Source organism: Oncorhynchus masou, chromosome 6 (assembly GCF_036934945.1).
Source record: "Oncorhynchus masou masou isolate Uvic2021 chromosome 6, UVic_Omas_1.1, whole genome shotgun sequence".
In the NCBI taxonomy this organism is placed as follows: Eukaryota; Metazoa; Chordata; class Actinopteri; order Salmoniformes; family Salmonidae; genus Oncorhynchus; species Oncorhynchus masou.
Genome location: NC_088217.1, coordinates 21,013,835 through 21,037,186, shown reverse-complemented (window position 1 = coordinate 21,037,186; position 23,352 = coordinate 21,013,835). Strand labels below are relative to the sequence as shown.

At 43.6% G+C, this 23,352-nt stretch overlaps 1 pseudogene; it reads right to left on the bottom strand.

Annotated features, from left to right (window-relative positions):
- The window catches only part of LOC135541022 (voltage-dependent calcium channel subunit alpha-2/delta-3-like), an 85,478-nt pseudogene that overhangs the window by 5,107 nt on the left and 57,019 nt on the right, over positions 1-23,352 (bottom strand).

The window sequence follows — 23,352 nt, the reverse complement described above, 5'->3', positions numbered from 1 at the left end:
AGTTTTGGTGGGTGGCCCTCTCTTGGCAGGTTTGTTGTGGTGCCATATTCTTTCCATTTTTTAATAATGGATTTAATAGTGCTCTGTGGGATGTTTAAAGTTTCTGATATTTTTTTATAACCCAACCCTGATCTGTATTTCTCCACAACTTTGTCCCTGGCCTGTTTGAGAGCTCCTTGGTCTTCATGATGCCACTTGATTAGTGGTGTTGCAGACTCTGGGGCCTTTCAGAACAGATGTATATATACTAAGATCATGTGACAGATCATGTGACACTTAGATTGCACACAGGTGGACTTTATTTAACTATTTATGTGACTTCTGAATGTAATTGGTTGCACTAGATCTTATTTAGGGGCTTCATAGCAAAGGGGTTGAATACATATGCACGCACCACTTTTCTGTTTTTAATTTTGTATACATTTTTGAAACAAGTTAATATTTTCATTTCATTTCACCATTTTGGACTATTATGTGTATGTCCATTACATTCAAATAAAAATACATTTAAATTACAGGTTGTAACGCAACAAAATAGGAAAAACACCAAGGGGGATGAATACTTTTGCAAGGCACTGTATACATAACACTACCGGTCCAAACACCTACTCTGTCAAGGGTTTTTCTTTATTTTTACTATTTTTTACATTGTAGAATAATAGTGAAGACATCAAAACTATGAAATAACACATATGGAATCATGTAGTAACCAAAAAAGTGTTAAACAAATCAAAATATATTTCATATTTGAGATTCTTCAAATAGCAACCATTTGCCTTGATGACAGCTTTGCACACTCTTGGCATTCTCTCAACCAGCTTCATGAGGTATTCACCTGGAATGCATTTCAATTAACAGGTGTTCCTTCTTAAAAGTTAATTTGTGGAATTTATTTCCTTCTTAATGTGTTTGAGCCAATCAGTTGTGTTGTGTCAAGGTAGGGGTGGTATACAGATGATAGCCCTATTTGGTAAAAGACCAAGTCCATATTATGGCAAGAACAGCTCAAATAAGCAAAGAGAAACAACAGTCCATCATTATTTGAAGACATGAAGGTCAGTCAATACGGGACATTTCAAGAACTTTGAACATTTCTTCAAGTGTCGTCGCAAAAACTATCAAGCGCTGTGATGAAACTGGCTTTCATGACGACTTTTGACTTTTGACCAGTAGTGTGTATATTTATATATGTATATATACCAAAATAATAATGACAATTCTATGTGCAATTGTATTCACTCAGAAAATAACATGTAATTATAATAAATCAGGAAGAAGTTATTATTTTTGTTATTATCAAATTGACTTGTTGCAGATAAAAAGCTTTACATGATGACATAGTGCACATAAAAATACCTTTTCCGGTTAAGTTCCCATGTACCGAATACAAAATACAAGTTCAATGGGTTTCCATCATAGTTTCAACTCTACTGATGGTTTACTCATAAAACAGATGTACCTACTCTGGTATTGGCACTGGGCTCAGCTCATATATAACCTACATGGTGAGATTATGGACAAAAAGATCAAGATTATTTTTATTTGTCAAACCGCAGCTAAGCATCGACGACAATGTCACCTAAATAAGACCCTAGATATTTATTGGGAATGAGCATCAAGCTCATCACCTTGCACTTTCACCACTCATTTATTTCATCAGTATCCTAATAAGCCCAACGAGTTGTAGTGGGAGGACCACACAACATGGCAGAGCGTGACTCCAGATTTTCTTCAATATGATGATTATTAACAACGTATTGTCTCAAGGCTTAAACATCCTTCTTTAACCCGTCTCCTCCCATTCTTCTACACTGATTGAAGTGGATTTAACAAGTGACATCAATAAGCGATCATAGCTTTCACCTGGTCAGTCTATATCATTGAAAAAGCAGGTGTTCCTAATGTTTTGTACACTCAGTGTCCATCAACCCTTGAACAAATCACATAAATATGAGTGATACACCTTATCAAGCTTGAAGATGGCGCCATACCCACAGCTTTCAAACAGCAGGTTCTAACACAGGAGCAACCCACTACTCCACTCTGTACAGTTCTAGAGTATAATGACATCAATAGAGCTCAGCCAGGTAATACAACGCCCCTTGAGAGAGCGAGAGAGAGAGAGAGAGAGAGAGAGAGAGAGAGAGAGAGAGAGAGAGGAGAGAGAGACAGAGAGACAGAGAGAGAGAGAGAGAGAGAGAGAGAGAGAGAGAGAGAGAGAGAGAGAGAGAGAGAGAGAGAGAGAGAGAGAGAGAGAGACAGAGGGAGAGAGAGAGGAGAGAGAGAGAGAGAGGAGAGAGAGACAGAGGGAGAGAGAGAGGAGAGAGAGATAGAGAGAGAGAGAGAGAGAAAGGAGAGTGAGAGAGAGAGAGGAGAGAGAGAGTGGAGAGGACAGAGAGAAACAAGAGAGAGAGAAGAGAGGAGAGGAGAGAGAGAAGAGCGAGAGAAGAAAGGAGTGAGGAGAAAGAAGAAGAGAGAGAGAGAGAGAGAAGAGAGAGATAAGAGAGAGATAGAGGGATAGAGAGAAGAGAGGAGAGATAGAGGAGTGAGCAATAGAGAGAAGAGAGGAGAGAGAGAAATGAGAGGAGAGAGAGAAGGCAGGAGAGAGAAGAGAGGCGAGAAGAGAGAGAGAGAGAGGAGAGGAGAGAGAGAAGAGAGAGAAGAGCAAGAGAAGAAAGAAGAGAGGAGAGAGAAGAGAGGAGTGAGTGAGAGAGAGAAGAGAGGAGAGAGAGAAGAGAGAGGAGAGAGAGAAGACAGGAGAGAGAGAGGCGAGAAGAGAGAGAAGAGAGAGAGAGGAGAGAGAGCGAGAGAGAAGAGAGAGAGAGGAGAGAGGAGAGAGGGAGAGAGAGAGAAAAGAGGAGAGAGGAGAGAGAGAGAGAGAGAGAAAAGAGGAGAGAGGAGAGAGAGAGAGGAAGAGAGAGACAGACAGATAAAAACAGGTAGAGCAGGTAAAGAGGGAACAGTATGATTGTGATCTGATTCTACCTCTCCTCTCTTGCTATCAGTGGGGGGAAAGTGAGGTACATTAATTACACACAGGAGTTAGAGAGGTGAGCTGTACAGTATACCCTATCAGAGACACAGATACACAGTCTCCATGACAAACCTATCAGAGACACAGAATCCCCACAGAAATGCAGAGATACATACAACAAGGTAAACTAAAAGGAACTATTGAGTGTGAGAATGCACTACAGACGGTATTGCATTATAGTGTTGCGAGAGTGAGCTACTGTATATTAGAGAAACTGAAGAATGATTAAAAAGTCAACTACACAACACACAAAATAGTATTTTAAAGGCAACAACAACCACACAATGGAAACACAGGACGAGCGATGGATGTATGGCCGTATAAAAATGTTTGTTGAACTTTGAGGTCGAGTAAAGATGTATTTAGTGGGTGTGGGATTTCTGGATGTAGCAAAGGTACATTTAGTGTCAGTGTCTCCTTACCTCCAAAGGGGATGGAGTAGACAAAGGTACATTTAGTGTCAGTGTCTCCTTACCTCCAAAGGGGATGGAGTAGACAAAGGTACTAGTGTCAGTGTCTCCTTACCTCCAAAGGGGATGGAGTAGACAAAGGTACTAGTGTCAGTGTCTCCTTACCTCCAAAGGGGATGGAGTAGACAAAGGTGCCAGGGACCTGCTCTGCTGCTCTCTTATACCACAGAGGGAAGTGGTCAGCGTTAAACACCCCCTCCTTATCCTCCGCTGTCAGGAAGTCTCTGATGGAACACAGGAAGTCATGAAGGAGTCAAAGGAGAAACTACAAGTCACTGCTGAAACTACAAGTCATTGCTGTAATGCTTTGTCTTAGTGTTAATTTCACTAATTCATCAGATGCTCAGTATAGTGCTCACTGATTGGATAGATCCTCTTGGACAACAAACAGGTTGGTTCTAGAGAGGCCAGTGCGTGTGCCCAGGTAAGCAATCTCCACACCTTTATCTGAATTCCTGTAGACATGATGGAAGCAAACAAGTGTACAGTAAGAATATAATAAGGGGAGATAATCTGCATATTTGTCATGATATCACAGAGTACACTTTGCTACATACAGTACCTGTGGTAATACAACAGGTGCAGGACAGTGGCAATGTTAGTTGAGAAGAAGTTAGTTCAGTAGTTAGTCAGTAAGACTCACTCTGACTTGTTGAGGGCCAGGCCTGTCCAGTAGGCCTCCAGTGGGGCTGTGACCACAGCATCAAACAGAACCTCCTGGATCAGCTCCCTGTCACCTGCAACAGAAAGGAGTTGTTCTGGTTCACTACAGGAACCTATACAGACAGGACTGAGTCATCCACCACTATCAATCATGACTAGATAACAGTACATTCTATTTTGACTAACCACATCATTATAATTCATTCCTGTCTTCTGAAGCAGATGGGATATTCAGTCCAGGAAACACTTGGCCAAGTCCTCTACAGACAGGGTATAGGGTTAAGGCTGAGGCTAGGGTTAAGCAGGATATAGCTCGGGGTTAAGGCTGAGAGTTGCTAAGCCTAAAGTTTAGGGTATAGTGGGTATAGGGTTAAGGCTAAGCCTAAAGTGCTCACTGTTTGGATAACCTTTATTTAACCAGGCAAGTCAGTTGGACAGGCTGAGGGTTAGAGTATAGGGTTTAGGGTTTTCAATGACAGCCTGGGAACAGGTGGGTTAACTGGTTCAGGGGCAGAACAACAGATTTGTACCTTGTCAGTTCTGAGGGTTTGAACTGAGGATTAGAGTATAGGGTTCACAACCTTCCAGTTACTAGTCCAACGCTCTAACCACTAGGTTACACCTTAAGCCTAAGGGTTAGGGTGTAATTAGGGCTAAGCCTACAGGTTTAGGGGGTATAGGGTTTAAGGTTAGGGTTAAGGGTTAGGGTGAGGGTTAGTAGGGTTAAGGCTGAGGGTTAAGGGTATAAGGGGAGGGTATAGGGGGTTAAGGCTGAGGGTTAGGGTATAGGGTTGTCAGGGTAGGGTTAAGGCTGAGGGTTAGGGTACAGTTAAGGCTAAGGCAGGGAGGGTACAGGGGGTTTGCTAGGAGTATAGGGTTAAGGCTGAGGGTCAGGGTACAGGGTTAAGGCTGAGGTTAGGGTATAGGGTTAAGGCTACAGGGTATAGGGTTGTAAGGCTGAGGGTTAGGGTATAGGGTTAAGGCTGAGGGTTAGGGTATAGGGTTAACAGGGTTAAGGCTGAGGGTTAGGGTATAGGGTTAAGGCTGAGGGTTAGGGTATAGGGTTAAGGCTGAGGGTTAAGGGTTAAGGCTGAGGGTTAGGGTATAGGGTTAAGGCTGAGGGTTAGGGTTAGTTCTGAGGGTTAGAGGGTATAGGGTTAAGTTAGAGTATAGGGTTAAGGGAGGGTTAAGGGGTTAGGGTATAGGGTTAAGGCTGAGGTTAGGGTATAGGGTTAAGGCTGAGGGTAAGGGTTAAGGCTGAGGGTTAGGGTTAGGGTAAGGCTGAGGGTTAGGGTATAGGGTTAAGGCTGAGGGTTAGGGCCTGAGGGGGTATAGGGTTAAGGCTGAGGGTTAGAGTATAGGGTTAAGGCTGAGGGTTAGAGTATAGGGTTAAGGCTGAGGGTTAGGGTATAGGGTTAAGGCTGAGGGTTAGAGTATAGGGTTAAGGCTGAGGGTTAGAGTATAGGGTTAAGGCTGAGGGTTAGGGTAGGGTTAGAGTATAGGGTTAAGGCTGAGGGTTAGGGTATAGGGTTAAGGCTGAGGGTTAGGTATAGGGTTAAGGCTGAGGGTTAGAGTATAGGGTTAAGGCTGAGGGTTAGAGAGGGTTAAGGCTGAGTTATAGGGTTAAGGCTGAGGGTTAGAGTATAGGGTTAAGGCAGGTATAGGGTTAAGGCTGAGGGTTAGAGTATAGGGTTAAGGTTGAGGGTAAGGCTCTGTATAGGGTTAAGGCTGAGGGTTAGGATATAGGGTTAAGGCTGAGGGTTAGGTATAGGGTTAAACCTAGCTGAGGTTAGGTATAGGGTTAAGGCTGAGGGTTACAGGGTACAGGGTTAAGGCTGAGGGTTAGAGTATAGGGTTAAGGCTGAGGGTTAGGTCAGGGTTAAGGCTGAGGGAGGGTTAGGGTATAGGGTTAAGGCTGAGGGTTAGAGTATAGGGTTAAGGCTGAGGGTTACAGTCAGGGTTATAGGCTGAGGGGGTTAGGCTGAGGGTTAGGGTAGGGTTAAGGGTTAGGGTATAGGGTTAAGGCTGAGGGAGGGCAGTATAGGGTTAAGGCTAGGGTTCAGTCCAGGCTGAGGGTTAGGTATAGGGTTAAGGAGGGTTAGGTTAGGGTAGGGTTAAGGCTGAGGGTTAGGGTATAGGGTTAAGGCTGGGAGGGTTAGGGTATAGGGTTAAGGCTGAGGGTTAGGGTATAGGGTTAAGGCTGAGGGTTAGGGTATAGGGTTAAGGCAGGGTTAAGGGTAGGGTTAGGGTCCTAGGGTATAGGGTTAGGGTATAGTTTGACAGGGTTAAGGCTGAGGGTTAGGGTTAGGGTTAGGGTATAGGGTTAAGGCTGAGGGTTGAGGGTTAGGGTATAGGGTTAAGGCTGAGGGTTAGGTATAGGGTTGAAGGCTGAGGGTTAGGGTATAGGGTTAAGGCTGAGGGAGGGTAGGGGGTTAGGCTGAGGGTAGGTAGGGTTATAGGGTTAAGGCTGAGAGGGTTAGGGTATAGGGTTAAGGCTGAGGGTTAGGTATAGGGTTAGGCTGTATAAGTTAGGTATAGGGTTAAGGCTGAGGGTTAGGGTTAGGGTTAAGGCTGAGGGTTAGGTATAGGGTTAAGGCTGAGGGTTAGGTATAGGGTTAAGGCTGAGGGTTAGGGGGTATAGGGTTATTTAAGGGTATAGGGTTAAGGCTGTTAGGGTTAGGGGTTATAGGGTTAAGGCTGAGGGTTAGGGTTAGGGTTAGAGGGTTATAGGGTTAAGGCTGAGGGTTAGAGTATAGGGTTAAGGCTAGGGTTAGGGTTAAGGCTGAGGGTTGTATAGGGTTAAGGCTGAGGGTTAGAGTATAGGGTTAAGGCTGAGGGTTAGGGTATAGGGTTAAGGCTGAGGGTTAGAGGGTTAGGGTTAGGGTATAGGGTTAGGCTGAGGCTAGAGTATAGGGTTAAGGCTGAGGGTTAGAGTATAGGGTTAAGGCTGAGGGTTAGGGCAGGGTTAAGGCTGAACAGGGTATAGGGTTAAGGCTGTTAGGGTATAGGGTTAAGGCTGAGGGTTAGAGTATAGGGTTAAGGCTGAGGGTATAGGGTTAAGGCTGAGGATTAGGTATAGGGTTAAGGCTGAGGGTTAGAGTATAGGGTTAAGGCTGAGGGTTAGGGTTATAGGGTTAAGGCTGAGGGCTAGGGTTAGAGTAGGGTTAAGGCTGAAGGGTTAAAGGGTTAGGGTATAGGTTAAGGCTGAGGGTTAGGGTATAGGGTTAGGGGCTGAGGGTTAGGGTTAGGGTTAAGGCTGTTAAGGGTTAGGGTATAGGGTTAAGGCTGAGGGTTAGGGTTAGCTGAGGGTTATAGGGTTAGGGTATAGGGTTAAGGCTGAGGGTTAGGGTATAGGGTTAAGGCTGAGGGGGTAAGGCTGAGGGTACAGGGTTAGGCTGAGGGTTAAGGTTAGGGTTGTATAGGGTTAAGGTATAGGGTTAAGGCTGAGGGTTAGGTATAGGGTTAAGGCTGAGGGTTAGGGTACAGGGTTAAGGCTGAGGGTTAGGTATAGGGTTAAGGCTGAGGGTTAGGGTATAGGGTTAAGGCTGAGGGTTAAGGCTGAGGGTTCAGGGTTAGGGTATAGGGTTAAGGCTGGGGGTCAGGGTACAGGGTTAAGGCTGAGGGTTATAGGGTTAAGGCTGAGGGGGTTAGGTATAGGGTTAAGGCTGAGGGTTAGGGTATAGGGTTAAGGCTGAGGGTTAGGGTAGGGTTAAGGCTGAGGGTTAGGTATAGGGTTAAGGCTGAGGGTTAGGGGTGAGGGTTAGGAGTATAGGGTTAAGGCTGAGGGTTAAGGCTGAGGGTTAGGGTATAGGGTTTAGGGTAGGGTACAGGGTTAGGCTGAGGGTTAGGTATAGGGTTAAGGCTGAGGGTTAGGGTATAGGGTTAAGGCTGAGGGTTAGGGTATAGGGGGTACAGGGTTAAGGGTTAAGGCTGAGGGTTAGGGTATAGGGTTAAGGCTGAGGGTTAGGGTATAGGGTTAAGGCTGAGGGTTTATAGGGTTAAGGCTGAGGGTTAGGGTATAGGGTTAAGGCTGAGGTATAGGGTTAAGGCTGAGGGTTAGGGTATAGGGTTAAGGCTGAGGGTTAGGGTATAGGGTTAAGGCTGAGGGTTAGGTACAGGGTTAAGGCTGAGGGTTAGGGTAGGGTTAAGGCTGAGGGTTAGGGTATAGGGTTAAGGTTGAGGGTTAAGGCTGAGGGTTAGGGTAGGCTGAGGGTTAGGGTATAGGGTTAAGGCTGTATAGGGTTAAGGCTGAGGGTTAGGGTATAGCTGAGGGGGTATAGGGTTAGGCTGAGGGTTAGGGTATAGCTGAGGGTTAGGGTATAGGGTTAAGGCTGAGGGTTAGAGTATAGGGTTAAGGCTGAGGGTTAGGTATAGGGTTAAGGCTGAGGGTTAGGGTTAAGGCTGAGGGTTAGTATAGGGTTGAAGGCTGAGGGTATAGGGTTAAGGTTGAGGGTTAGGGTTAAGGCTGAGGGTTAGGATATAGGGCTGAGGGTTAGGGTACAGGGTTAAGGCTGAGGGTTAGGGTATAGGGTTAAGGCTGAGGGTTAGGGGTAGCTGAGGGTTAGGCTAGGGTTAAGGCTGAGGGTTAGGGTATAGCTGAGGGTTAGGGTATAGGGTTAAGGCTGAGGGGGTATAGCTGAGGGTTAGGCTATAGGGTTAAGACTCAGGGTATAGGGTTAAGGCTGAGGGTTAGGGTATAGGGTTAAGGCTGAGGGTCGGGGTACAGGGTTAAGGCTGAGGGTTAGGGTATAGGGTTAAGGCTGAGGGTCAGGTATAGGGTTAAGGCTGAGGGTTAGGGTTAGGGTATAGGGTTAAGGCTGAGGGTTAGGGTACAGGGTTAAGGCTGAGGGTTAGGGTATAGGGTTAAGGCTGAGGGTTAGGGTATAGGGTTAAGGCTGAGGGTTAGGGTATAGGGTTAAGGCTGAGGGTATAGGGTTAAGGCTGAGGGTTAGGGGGTTAAGGCTGAGGGGGTTAGGGGGTTAAGGCTGAGGGTATAGGGTTAAGGCTGAGGGTTAGGGTATAGGGTTAAGGGTTAGGAGGGTTAAGGCTAGGGGGTTATAGTTAGTAGGCCTATAGATCCCAGTGAGGTGTGGCTCACATTTGATGAGTGGTTTGCGTCCGGTCAGGTAGAGTTTAATAGCCTGGATCTGGGAGAGAGAACGGTGCTCATAGTACTCGTCTGTGTTGCAGTACGTCCTGTCAAATGAACAGGTAGAAACACACCCCACAAATATATACTGAAGAAAGTCATACACTGTCTAAATACTACCAAACACTTAATGAAAAGTACCAACATTTTGGCCATAACATAACAGACACATGTGCTGTTATGTCACATGGCTCAACATAACATGTTTACTGAGATTTACAGAGAGCAGTAGCCCTCTGATTTTTTCACATTTTGTTGTGTTACAAAGTGGGATGGAAATATTGTCACACCCTGACCATAGTTTGCTTTGTATGTTTCTATGTTTTGTTTGGTCAGGATGTGATCTGAGTGGGCATTCTATGTTGTGTGTCTAGTTTGTCTGTTTCTGTGTTTGGTCTGATGTGGTTCTCAATCAGAGGCAGGTGTGAGGCCATTGTCTCTGATTGGGAACCATATTTAGGTAGCCTGTTTGGTGTTGGGTTTTGTGGGTGATTGTCTCCTGTGTCAGTGTTTGCACCACATGGGACTGGTTTCGGGTTGTCACATTTATTGTTTTGTAGTTTGTTCATGTATAGTTTTTCTTATTAAAAAACCATGAACTTCAACCACGCTGCGTATTGGTCCGACCTCTCCTTCGACGGAAGAAGCCCGTTCCAAATATATTTAATTGTACGTTTTTTTTGGTCATTGATACTCCATAAAGTGAAAATAAAAATTCTTCACATTTTTACAAATGAAAAATGTAATAAATAATGTAGTAATTTAATAAGTATTCACTCCCTTTGTTTAAGCAAGCCTACATTAGTTCAGGTGTAAAATTTGACTTAACATATCACAAGTTACATGGACTGAAATAATAGGAGTTGACATGATTCCAGAATGACTAACCCTTCCTCTGTCCCCCATACATCCATCTGTAAGGTCCCTCAGTCAAGTATCGCATTTCAAGCACAGATTCAACTACAAAGACCAGGGAGCTTTTCAAAATCCTCACAAAGAAGGGCAGTGATCGGTAGATGGGGAACAAGACATGTAATATCTCTTTATGCATGGTCAAGTTAATAATTATGTTGAGCCTGTGGATGATGTATAAAAAAACAGACACATATAGAGTAGTTCTCCTGAAATTAACTGAGCTCAGGGATGTCCCCAATAAGGTCATTAGCGATTTTAAAACAATGGCTCAAAGGCTGTGATGGGAGAAAACTGAGGCAACAACATTTTAATGACTCCACAATAATGACCTAAAGACAGAGTGAAAAGAAGTATTCCCAAACATTCATCCTGTATGTGACAAGCCACTAAAGTCATCCTGGAGAGAAGAAAACATGGCAAAGAATACACTTTCTGGCATAAATGTCAAGCATGGTGGTGGCTGCATCATGGTATGAGTATGCTTGACATCCACAAAAACTGGGGAGTTTTCAGGATAAAAAGAAATTCACCTTTCAGCAATAACCTGTAACAGCAGGCCAAATCTACACTGAAGTTGCTTACCAAGAAGACAGTGAATGTTCCTAAGTGGAAGGGTTACAGTTTTGACTGAAATCTGCTTGAAAATCTATAGCAAGACTTGAAAATTGCTGTCTCATTATGAGCGCCAACACCATGACTAAGCTTGAAGAATTTTGAAAAGAACAATGGGTGAATATTGCACAATCCAGATGTGAAAAGCTCTTGGAGACTTACTCAAGAAGACTCACAGCTGTAATCTCTGCCAAAGGTGTTTCTAACATGCATTGACTCAGAGGGTGAAAAGTTATCAAATCAAGATATATCAGTGTTTTATTTTTAATTAATATAAAAATAAATACAAATTCTTCCCCCTTACAGAGAATGATGTGTTGATCATTGACAAAAAAAATATAAATAAATCAATTTTAATCCCACTTTGTAACACAATATAATGTGAAGAAATCCAAGGCGGATGAATACTTTTGATACCCACTGTATATAATGCTTGTCTGACCAAGCTCAAGCCTTTAACTCTCAACATTACCCATAACCCCCTGCATTACCATTCATCTGCCAGTGCAACATCTGGCTGTTCCAGGTCATGAAGCCCTGAAAAACACATGAACATCAGATCAGTGACGCTCCAGCAGGGCCAGGCTCAGTGGGCTGATAAATGGCCTTATGAAAAGGCAGACCACAGGTACAGAATACACAGATCCTATGTGAAACTGATGATGTACTGGTAGTTTGTTGAGTGAGTGTAGGATAGAAGGAGTGGGAGAGTGAATGAGTAGAGTGACGCTTACCTGCTTCTACGGAGAAACGTTTCCTCTGAAGAAGAATTTGCCATGGCCTCTGGACAAAGCCACACCGACACTGAACACAGAAATAAATACACACACACACACACACACACACACACACACACACACACACACACACACACACACACACACACACACACACACACACACACACACACACACACACACACAGTAGGGTGAACCGCAGAGATAGTCAACAGTTACATTCACATGTCATTCACTCACGGAACCAGCCCATCATGTCAACTCACAGAAGAACATCAAGAGAATTGATCAAGATAAATGGATAAATCAATAAATGTACTGAAAAGCTAAAGAAGTATAGTGCACCATACTCTCCTCTGCTCAACATGAATGACATCTCCACTCACCTGAACCCAGTAGTGACGGACTACAGTGCATTCGGAAAGTATTCAGACACCTTGACTTTTTCCACATTTTGTTACGTTACAACCTTATTCTAAAATGGATTACATTTTTTTCCCTCATCAATCTACACACAATACCAAGTAAAAACAAAGAAACGATTGCAAATGTATTTAAAAAAAAAACAGTAAATCTCATTTACATAAGTATTCAGACCCTTATTCAGTACTTTGTTGAAGCAGCTTTGGCAGCGATTACAGCCTTGAGTCTTCTTGGGTATGAAGCTACAAGCTTGGCACACCTGTATTTGGGGAGTTTCTCCCATTCTTCTCTGCAGATCCTCTCAAGCTCTGTCAGGTTGGATGGGGAGCGTCGCTGCACAGCTATTTTCAGTTCTCTCCAGAGATGTTTGATTGGGTTCAAGTCCAGGCTCTGGCTGGGCCACTCAAAGGCATTCAGAGACTTGTCCCAAAGCCACTCCTGCATTGTCTTGGCTGTGTGCTTAGGGTCGTTGTTCTGTTGGAAGCTAAACCGTGGCCACAGTCTGAGGTCCTGACGCTCTGGAACAGGTTTTCATCAAGGATCTTGCAGTACTTTGCTCCGTTCATCTTTCCCTCGATCCTGACTAGTCTCCCCATCCCTGCCTCTGAAAAACATCCCCACAGCATGATGCTGCCACCACCATGCGTCACCGTAGGACTGGTGCCAGGTTTCCTCTAGATGTGATACTTGGCATTCAGGCCAAAGAGTTTCTCAAGGTCTGAGAGTCCTTTACGTCCTTTTGGCAAACTCATGTGCCTTTTACTGAGGAGTGGCTTCCGTCTGGCCACTCTACCATAAAGGCCTGATTGGTGGACTGCTGCAGAGATGGTTGTCCTTCTGGAAGGTTCCCTCATCTCTACAAAGGAAATCTAGAGCTCTGTCAGAATGACCATCGGGTTCTTGGTCACCTCCCTGACCAAGGCCCTTCTCCCCCGATTGCTCATTTGGCTGGGTGGCCAGCTCTAGGATAAGTCTTGGTGGTTCCAAATTTCTTCCATTTAAGAATGATTAAGAATGATGGTAGCCACTGTTTTCTTGGGGACCTTCAATGCTGCAGACATTTTTCGGTACCCTTCCCCAGATCCGTGCCTCGACACAAACTTGTCTCGGAGCTCTACAGACAATTCCTTCAAGCTCATGTCTTGGTTTTAGCTCTGACATGCACTGTCAACAGTGGGACTTTATATAGACAGGTGTGCTTTTCCAAATAATGTCCAATCAAATGAATTTTCCACAGGTGGACTCCATTCAAGTTGTATATCTAAAGCAGGTATTCCCAATGCCGTCAGGGTATGCCAAATGAAAATGTGATTCACATAAATAAATAAATAAACATTTTCAAGCAGTACCTTTATATTTTCCAACAGGGCTAAACATTTGGGTGAGGTTTGTTTTCTCACCTGAGTAGCCTCGTTTCACAGCCAAAAATAAAATTAAACCATCTAGTGTTCAGCAAAATAACAACACAATGTCAAATAATTAACATCCAATCACATTAACCATTACTCTCACAGGAAACCTTCACTCTTGTAAAGACATTTAGAAACTTAACATAACCCTTTGAAAAATAAACCACAGGAGTTTTTGAGCAAGAATAAAGATGACTTTCGAGTAGTAAGACATGTATAAAAGCTACAGATACCATTAATAAGAAGGAGTTAAGAAGCGTCTTATATGGTGAGCTACCGAGTGGCTAGGACAGGCAAGCCCCACACAGGCAAGCCCCATACTCAATTCTTCCTGCTGCCACAGATATGGCTGGGACAATGCTGGGGGGAAAGGCCCAAAATAACAATACAGACAATGCCTTCATCAAACAACACTGTTTCATGATGCATCAGTGACATGGCAGGAGATGTTTTTAAACAATTTCTGCTTTGCATACAAGCCAATGAATTATATGCGTTACAGCTGGATGAATCAACAGATGTGACGGGCCTGGCACAGCTCCTGGTATATGTCCGTTAAGGTTTATGGGGGTTAATTAAGGAAGACATCCTCTTCCTCAAACCACTGGAAACCAGGACAACATGAGAGGATATGTTTAAAGTACTGGACATCTTTGTGACATCAAATGGACTTTGGTGGTCAAGATGTGTTGGTATCTGTACTGATGGAGCAGAAGCCATGACAGGGTGACATAGTGTAGTGGTAACACGTGTGCAAGCAGTTGCTCCCAACGCCACTTGGGTACACTGCAGCATCTAACGAGAGGCTCTTGCTGCCAAGGGAATGCCTGACAGCTTGAAAGACGTTTTGGACACTACAGTGAAAATGGTTAACTTTGTTAAAGCAAGACCCCTGAACTCTCGTGTATTTTCAGCATTATGCAATGACATGGGCAGCGACCACGTAACGCATTTACAACATACAGAAGTGCACTGGTTATCAAGGGGCAAAGTATTGACATGTTTTTTTTTTTAAATTGAGAGACGAGCTTAATGTTTTCTTTGCTGACCATGATTTTCACTTGTCTGACCACTTGCATGATGAAGAGTTTCTCACACGACTGGCCTATCAGGGTGGTGTTTTTTCTCGTCTGAATGATCTGAATCTAGGATTACAGGGACTCTCTGCAGCTATATTCCACGTGTGGGACAAAATTGAGGCTATGATTAAGAAGTTGGAGCTCTTTTCTGTCTGCATTAACAAGGACAACACACAGGTCTTTCCATCACTGTATGATTTTTTTGTGTGCAAATGAACTCAAATATGATATAGCGAAGCACTTGAGTATGAAAAAATATATATATCTTACGTTTATTTAACTAGGCAAGTCAGTTAAGAACAAATTCTCATTATCAATGATGGCCTAGGTTAACTGCCTGTTCAGGGGCAGAACAACAGATTTGTACCTTTGGGGTTTGAACTTGCAACCTTCTGGTTACTTGTCCAACACTCTAACCACTAGGCTACCCTGCCACCCCAGTGAGCTGAGTGAGCTGGGTGCGCAATTATGCAGGTACTTTCTCGTAACGGACTACACAAACAACTGGATTCGTTATCCCTTTCATGCCCTGCCTCCAGTCCTTTTAACGATATGTGAACAAGAGAGCCTCATCGAAATTGCAACAAGCGGTTATGTGAAAATTGAATTTAATCAGAAGCCACTGACACATTTCTGGATTGAGCTGCGCTCAGAGTTTCTTGCCATGGCAAATCACGCAGCTAAGACACTGATGCCCTTTGCAACCACGTACCTATGTGACAGTGGATTCTCGGCCCTCACTAGCATGAAAACTAAATACAGGCACAGACTGTGTGTGGAAAATTATTTAAGCCAGACTCTCTCCAATACAACCTAACATTGCAGAGTTATGTGCATCCTTTCAAGAACACCCTTCTCATTAACCTGTTGTGAGTTATTCACCATTTCTGATGAACAAATAAGGATTTATATGTAAGATGGCTAAATAATGAGCAAAATGATTGATTATTATTATAATATTATTTGTGCCCTGGTCCTATAAGAGTTCTTTGTTACTTCCAACGAGCCGGGTTGTGACAAAAACTCAAACTCATGTTTAATAAATGTATCATATAGTGTGTGTGTAGCAGGCTTACAATGATGGCAAAAAACAACATTTGAGAGTGCGCTGACCCTGGTTCTAGAGGGGGTACGCAGCTGGAGGTTGAATGTTTTATGCGGTATGGGACTATAAAAAGTTTGGGAATCACTGATCTAAAGGATGATCAATGGAAACAGGATGCACCTGAGCTCAATTTCGAGTTTCATAGCAAAGGGTCTGAATGTGGAAAAAGTCAAGGGGTCTGAATACTTGCCGAATGCACTGTACATTAAATATTAGAGAATGTATCAAGATAAATAGGAAACTGCGCAAACCTGAAGGGAGTTCCCTTGACTTCAGTGTAGTAGTAGTCATTGTGCATCTTCAGCAGACGTTTCTGATAGCACAGAGGAAAGCACGAAGCATAAGGACTCATCCACTGATTTCATTACAGTCCACAGTCTTTGGTATACAGTAACTGTAAGGGTCATCCCCCTCCTCCTTTCTCACCCCTTTGTCTACTGTCTTCTTCACTTCCATGGAGAAAGTCCCCGTCTTCCTGTTGACCATTGCATTACGCAGCTGAAACAGAAAAACCAGCTGAAAGGAGTCTGTGCAGTTCTGGTGTCATCATTATTAGACACCAGGAGGTGTTATATTTGTTCAGTTTGATCAGACCAGCATTGAATCAGAGCGCGTTACAGAGTAACACACTGGACAGCCGATAATGCCCCTTTTAAAGGTAATTTACGCTTGAGCCGACATCCGCAGCGTTTACCATGAATGTGATTTCCAAAAATGTCTGGGACATTGCTTTTAAAAGGCACCTTGTTGGCTGTCCAGTGTGCTACTATATACAGTGCCTTGCGAAAGTATTCGGCCCCCTTGAACTTTGCGACCTTTTGCCACATTTCAGGCTTCAAACATAAAGATATAAAACTGTATTTTTGTGTGAAGAATCAACAACAAGTGGGACACAATCATGAAGTGGAACGACATTTATTGGATATTTCAAACTTTTTTAACAAATCAAAAACTGAAAAATTGGGCGTGCAAAATTATTCAGCCCCCTTAAATCAATACTTTGTAGCACCACCTTTTGCTGCAATTACAGCTGTAAGTCGCTTGGGGTATGTCTCTATCAGTTTTGCACATCGAGAGACTGAATTTTTTTCCCATTCCTCCTTGCAAAACAGCTCGAGCTCAGTGAGGTTGGATGGAGAGCATTTGTGAACAGCAGTTTTCAGTTCTTTCCACAGATTCTCGATTGGATTCAGGTCTGGACTTTGACTTGGCCATTCTAACACCTGGATATGTTTATTTTTGAACCATTCCATTGTAGATTTTGCTTTATGTTTTGGATCATTGTCTTGTTGGAAGACAAATCTCCGTCCCAGTCTCAGGTCTTTTGCAGACTCCATCAGGTTTTCTTCCAGAATGGTCCTGTATTTGGCTCCATCCATCTTCCCATCAATTTTAACCATCTTCCCTGTCCCTGCTGAAGAAAAGCAGGCCCAAACCATGATGCTGCCACCACCATGTTTGACAGTGGGGATGGTGTGTTCAGGGTGATGAGCTGTGTGTCTTTTACGCCAAACATAACGTTTTGCATTGTTGCCAAAAAGTTCAATTTTGGTTTCATCTGACCAGAGCACCTTCTTCCACATGTTTGGTGTGTCTCCCAGGTGGCTTGTGGCAAACTTTAAACGACACATTTTATGGATATCTTTAAGAAATGGCTTTCTTCTTGCCACTCTTCCATAAAGGCCAGATTTGTGCAATATACGACTGATTGTTGTCCTATGGACAGAGTCTCCCACCTCAGCTGTAGATCTCTGCAGTTCATCCAGAGTGATCATGGGCCTCTTGGCTGCATCTCTGATCAGTCTTCTCCTTGTATGAGCTGAAAGTTTAGAGGGTCGGCCAGGTCTTGGTAGATTTGCAGTGGTCTGATACTCCTTCCATTTCAATATTATCGCTTGCACAGTGCTCCTTGGGATGTTTAAAGCTTGGGAAATCTTTTTGTATCCAAATCCGGCTTTAGACTTCTTCACAACAGTATCTCGGACCTGCCTGGTGTGTTCCTTGTTCTTCATGATGCTCTCTGCGCTTTTAACTGACCTCTGAGACTATCACAGTGCAGGTGCATTTATACGGAGACTTGATTACACACAGGTGGATTGTATTTATCATCATTAGTCATTTAGGTCAACATTGGATCATTCAGAGATCCTCACTGAACTTCTGGAGAGAGTTTGCTGCACTGAAAGTAAAGGGGCTGAATAATTTTTCACGCCCAAGTTTTTGATTTGTTAAAAAAGTTTGAAATATCCAATAAATGTCGTTCCACTTCATGATTGTGTCCCACTTGTTGTTGATTCTTCACAAAAAAATACAGTTTTATATCTTTATGTTTGAAGCCTGAAATGTGGCAAAAGGTCGCAAAGTTCAAGGGGGCCGAATACTTTCGCAAGGCACTGCAACATGCCTTGGATTGAATACTGTCAATAGTATTATTATTTCAAATGAAACCAGTCAGATGTGTGTATAACGTTTCTTATGTCAGGGTTTAGACGTACAAAGTCATCCTTGTCCTCCCACTCCACCTCAGACAGGTCCACACTGCTGTAGTTGGGCTTCCTCCTCTTCTGGCCCTTCTGGTACTGAGGTACAGAGGAACACACATTTGAGGGAAGCAGTTTCAGATTTTGGTTGCACTGTGGATGTTCTGTGTAAACAGCACATTTCAGTGGTGCAGTGGTCTAACACACTGAATCGTAGTTGCTAGCTGTGCCACTAGAGATCCTGATTCGAGTCCAGGCTCTGTCCCTTCGGGAGACCGAAGGGGCGGCGCACAATTGTCACAATGTCGTCTGGGTTAGGGGAGGGTTTGGCCGGCAGGGATGGCCTTGTCACTTCACGCTCTAACGACTCCAGTGGCGGGCCGGGCACATGCACACTGACACGGTCGCCAGGTGTACGATGTTTCCTCCGACACATTGGTGTGGTTGGCTTCCGGGTTAAGTGGGCATTGTGTCAAGAAGCAGTGCGGCTTGGTTGAGTTGTATTTCGGAGGACGCATGGCTCTCTACCTTCGCCTCTCCCGAGTCCGTACGGGAGTTGCAGTGATGAGACAAGACTGTAACTACCAATTGGATACCACGAAATTGGGGAGAAAAAGGGGTAAAAGTTTTAAAAAATTCTAATAAAATGAAACACATTTCAGAGTGAACCTTTTATAAGGCCTCACTAACTTTGCTCAAAACCAGAACACTCCTAGCCTGATCAAGCAGACTGACTCACTGCGCAGAATGTTGACCGCTCAAACAGAATGTTGACCGCTCAAACAGAATGTTGAGCTATAGTGTCATCAGGCTGGTTCCACCAGGTTAGAAGTCCCCAGTTCAATAACGCCTAATTGATCAGTTCATTCAACAACCAATAATATAAAAACATCCAGTCCAATAGAGTCTGGTTCAAGATCAGAATACACCACCCACAGTCACATCACAGTCTACGACACAGAAAAACCCACACAGGGGCACTAATATTACACAGACACTGTTACACACAGATCCACTAGAACATGTTTCCAGTGGGAACCCAAGCAGGATCCCAGAGAGTAAGTGTCTATGGTCTAGTCTACAGTTACAGGTGAGTGTCTATGGTGCAGTCTATGCATAGGACAGTTACAGGACAGGAGGGTTACCTCAGGGTTACTGTTAGCTCAGTTAGCCAGGGCCAGCCAGACCTACAGTACTATCAATGGTCTGTGTCTCTCCCTGCATGCATATATCAAAGGAAAAGGTGGGGATTATAGATTGCTACCGAGCAAGTTGGGAGGCTCACTCACTCAAACTGGTTCTGTTTTTAAAAACACTCATATTCATTGGCGGCATTATATGTATTAACAATTCAATGAACCGCTCTCCTGCTTTCTATATAGTCCAAGGTGTAGGTGCAGGTTAGGGCTAATGCAATGTTGTGGCAAGGTTACAGTTAAGGTTAGGGGACAAGTGTGTTTAGGAGACAGTGTATTACCAGTGGCCTCAGGTCTGGATGGGTCAGGATGTAGCCGTTGTTAGTGATGGCAAATGCGTAACCGTGGATACCCAGCTGAAGGCACACAAATAATATAGAGATAATTGATTACATGAAGTAGAGTGTATGAGAACAGTAAATGACAATGCGTCATAACTTTGGGTTATTAGACACTGTACCAGGTGTTTAGGGATGATCTTCATAAGTTCCTGTAGGGGAATGTCGGTGCCCACTACCCCTAGGAGAATACCCTGGTTCTTCTGTACGGAGAGGAAAAACAGACAAGACTCAATGACAGAGAGAGAGACAGACTCAATGAGTATCACACAGACAATCAGATGGACAGAAAGAAAGAAAAATACAGACTGACAGACAGACACACAAAGACACATACACTTACCGTCTCGTTCTTGGTGCTGAACACAGGCATGGCCACCGTGGTCATCAGGCTGGGGCCCTTCTTGTTTCTGGACTAAGACAGAACACAGTGTCAGAGACCGTGTCTACTGAGATTCCTTATGCTTTAACTATCATAGGCTGTTGCTACAGTATTCTCTTTCTGACTGATGCTAAATGCTAATCTGAGTCAACAGAGGAATATAAGCAACAATGTCCATCCGTGCCAAGTTTTCACCAAAATAGATTTCAACAAACAGACATGTTTATACAAAATAGACATGTCTGGCGGGCGGAGGTAGCCTAGTGGTTAGAGACAGGTAGCCTAGTGGTTAGAGACAGGTAGCCTAGTGGTTAGAGACAGGTAGCCTAGTGGTTAGAGACAGGTAGCCTAGTGATTAGAGACAGGTAGCCTAGTGGTTAGAGACAGGTAGCCTAGTGGTTAGAGACAGGTAGCCTAGTGGTTAGAGACAGGTAGCCTAGTGGTTAGAGACAGGTAGCCTAGTGGTTAGAGACAGGTAGCCTAGTGGTTAGAGACAGGTAGCCTAGTGGTTAGAGACAGGTAGCCTAGTGGTTAGAGACAGGTAGCCTAGTGGTTAGAGACAGGTAGCCTAGTGATTAGAGACAGGTAGCCTAGTGGTTAGAGACAGGTAGCCTAGTGGTTAGAGACAGGTAGCCTAGTGGTTAGAGACAGGTAGCCTAGTGGTTAGAGACAGGTAGCCTAGTGATTAGAGACAGGTAGCCTAGTGGTTAGAGACAGGTAGCCTAGTGGTTAGAGACAGGTAGCCTAGTGGTTAGAGACAGGTAGCCTAGTGGTTAGAGACAGGTAGCCTAGTGGTTAGAGACAGGTAGCCTAGTGGTTAGAGACAGGTAGCCTAGTGGTTAGAGACAGGTAGCCTAGTGGTTAGAGACAGGTAGCTTAGTGGTTAGAGACAGGTAGCCTAGTGGTTAGAGACAGGTAGCCTAGTGGTTAGAGACAGGTAGCCTAGTGGTTAGAGACAGGTAGCCTAGTGGTTAGAGACAGGTAGCCTAGTGGTTAGAGACAGGTAGCCTAGTGGTTAGAGACAGGTAGCCTAGTGGTTAGAGACAGGTAGCCTAGTGGTTAGAGACAGGTAGCCTAGTGGTTAGAGACAGGTAGCCTAGTGGTTAGAGACAGGTAGCCTAGTGGTTAGAGACAGGTAGCCTAGTGGTTAGAGACAGGTAGCCTAGTGGTTAGAGACAGGTAGCCTAGTGGTTAGAGGCAGGTAGCCTAGTGGTTAGAGGCAGGTAGCCTAGTGGTTAGAGGCAGGTAGCCTAGTGGTTAGAGACAGGTAGCCTAGTGGTTAGAGACAGGTAGCCTAGTGGTTAGAGACAGGTAGCCTAGTGGTTAGAGACAGGTAGCCTAGTGGTTAGAGACAGGTAGCCTAGTGGTTAGAGACAGGTAGCCTAGTGGTTAGAGACAGGTAGCCTAGTGGTTAGAGACAGGTAGCCTAGTGGTTAGAGACAGGTAGCCTAGTGGTTAGAGACAGGTAGCCTAGTGGTTAGAGCGTTGGACTAGTAACTGAATGGTTGCAGGAACAAATCCCTGAGGTAAAAAATCAGTCGTTCTGCCCCTGAACAAGGCAGTTAACTCATTGAAAATAATAATTTGTTCTTAACTGACTTGCCGAGTTAAATAAAGGTAAAATAAAAAATAAATAAAATAGAAGACAGTCTCAGAGCTCCCAACTCTCATGCATTGGCTGTGAGACACGTATTTGACCCTCTTGTCACACTCACACGCCACACCTCTTATATCTCACGCAGTGAAAAGTACTGTATTTATTTTTCTAATTAGTCCATTGTATAGTCAGTGTGTTAACTTTTCAACTGTGCTCCAAATGTTTTTGAAATCGTAGCATTTGCGCCTGCAACTTAACATCATGAGCAGAACCTCTATCATTGTCCTGTTTTACCACAGCACTGCGAACCGCGGCACATTGGAGCATATGATTGGTCTATTTATGTAAAGGGATCAAGGGAATTGGATGTGCATTTCAAAGAAACACCCCTCAAGATTAGGAGAGTGGAGCTGAATGGAGAGAGAGAACGTTCTCAGCTGAGTTTATCAAACTGTAAAAAGAGCAGCATGGTAGCTGTTTTATATACACCGTTGTCAACAAAATTACAATATGTTTTAGCAGAGAAGTTTAGTAGGGTGACCTGATTTGTAACTATGAAAATAATTTTGTCAAACATATTGTGAACCCCAAAGTGTACATTTGAATCTAGAGGAGGGACAATAAATATTACAGTCATTTGGTTATGGCGTAGAGGCAGATTCATTTTATTTTGTCCTCAGGAGATTTTATTATATATTTACTTTATTTAGTCTGATCAGTGGAACAATTATCATTCTTCACAATGGGCTAACATCTAGGGTAATTAGTGTGATTGCCAGTAGAAGCACTACTGTTATTCCCCACACTTATTTTATGATTCCACTTCTTGTAAATGTTGCCAGTGTAATCTGATTAGCCTACTTGTGTTTTTGAAAATGGATAATATGGGGCTATGTATTTTTGCAGCCATTCATGGACAGTTTTGAATAAGTCATACAAATAAGCAATGGATATTGAATGCTCCAGGCCTCAAGTATAATTTTGGACATTTTATTATTGTGCACAAGCTAGGCAAAGATGGTAGGAGGACTCACAACTCATAAACACATCACATAATGTCTATGTAGAGTAAGAGAATGACAAGGATCTTCAACTAGTAGACATAAACCACCTGAATATTGATATTCATTAGATTTTTCTTGAAGGTTGGATGATTTTGAGAAATTAATTGTTATAACAAATACATTATAACAATAACACCCAGTACTTTCTTCCAGTCCTATTTTAAAAAGTTCACCCAACTTACAAAATATTTGTGTGTTTACCTTGAAAACAATCTATGGACAAGGAGACTGCAATCTATGATTTGCTTACCCACTGCCATCAACCATTAATATAAACATTTCCTGTACAGAGCCTTGGTGTCCCCACACATGTTGCATCTAACTTTCAACCTGAGAACAGGGATCAATCCCTGCTTCCTTCCCATCTCATTACTGTCTGAAGGAAGTGTCAAACCACCTAAAAAGTAACCAAGTCATCACATTTTGAGTGTTCATTTAATGTTCAAAGTATCCTGAATACACCTGACCTGTGGTGTATTTGTTTTTAATGTTCCTCCCTGGTCATAGCCCTAACTAAATCCATGTCAAAATGCATAGAATTGTGGGAAATTAGCTTTAAAACAGTACCATTTTACAACCCCCCATCTAGGGGTTGTGCCAGGGAGCAATGAAATTATCATATTACATCTCACTCCAAGTTTTCTTCAAAAGTTGGAAGCACTGAAATCTGGACTATAACACTATGGTTAATGTTGCTCG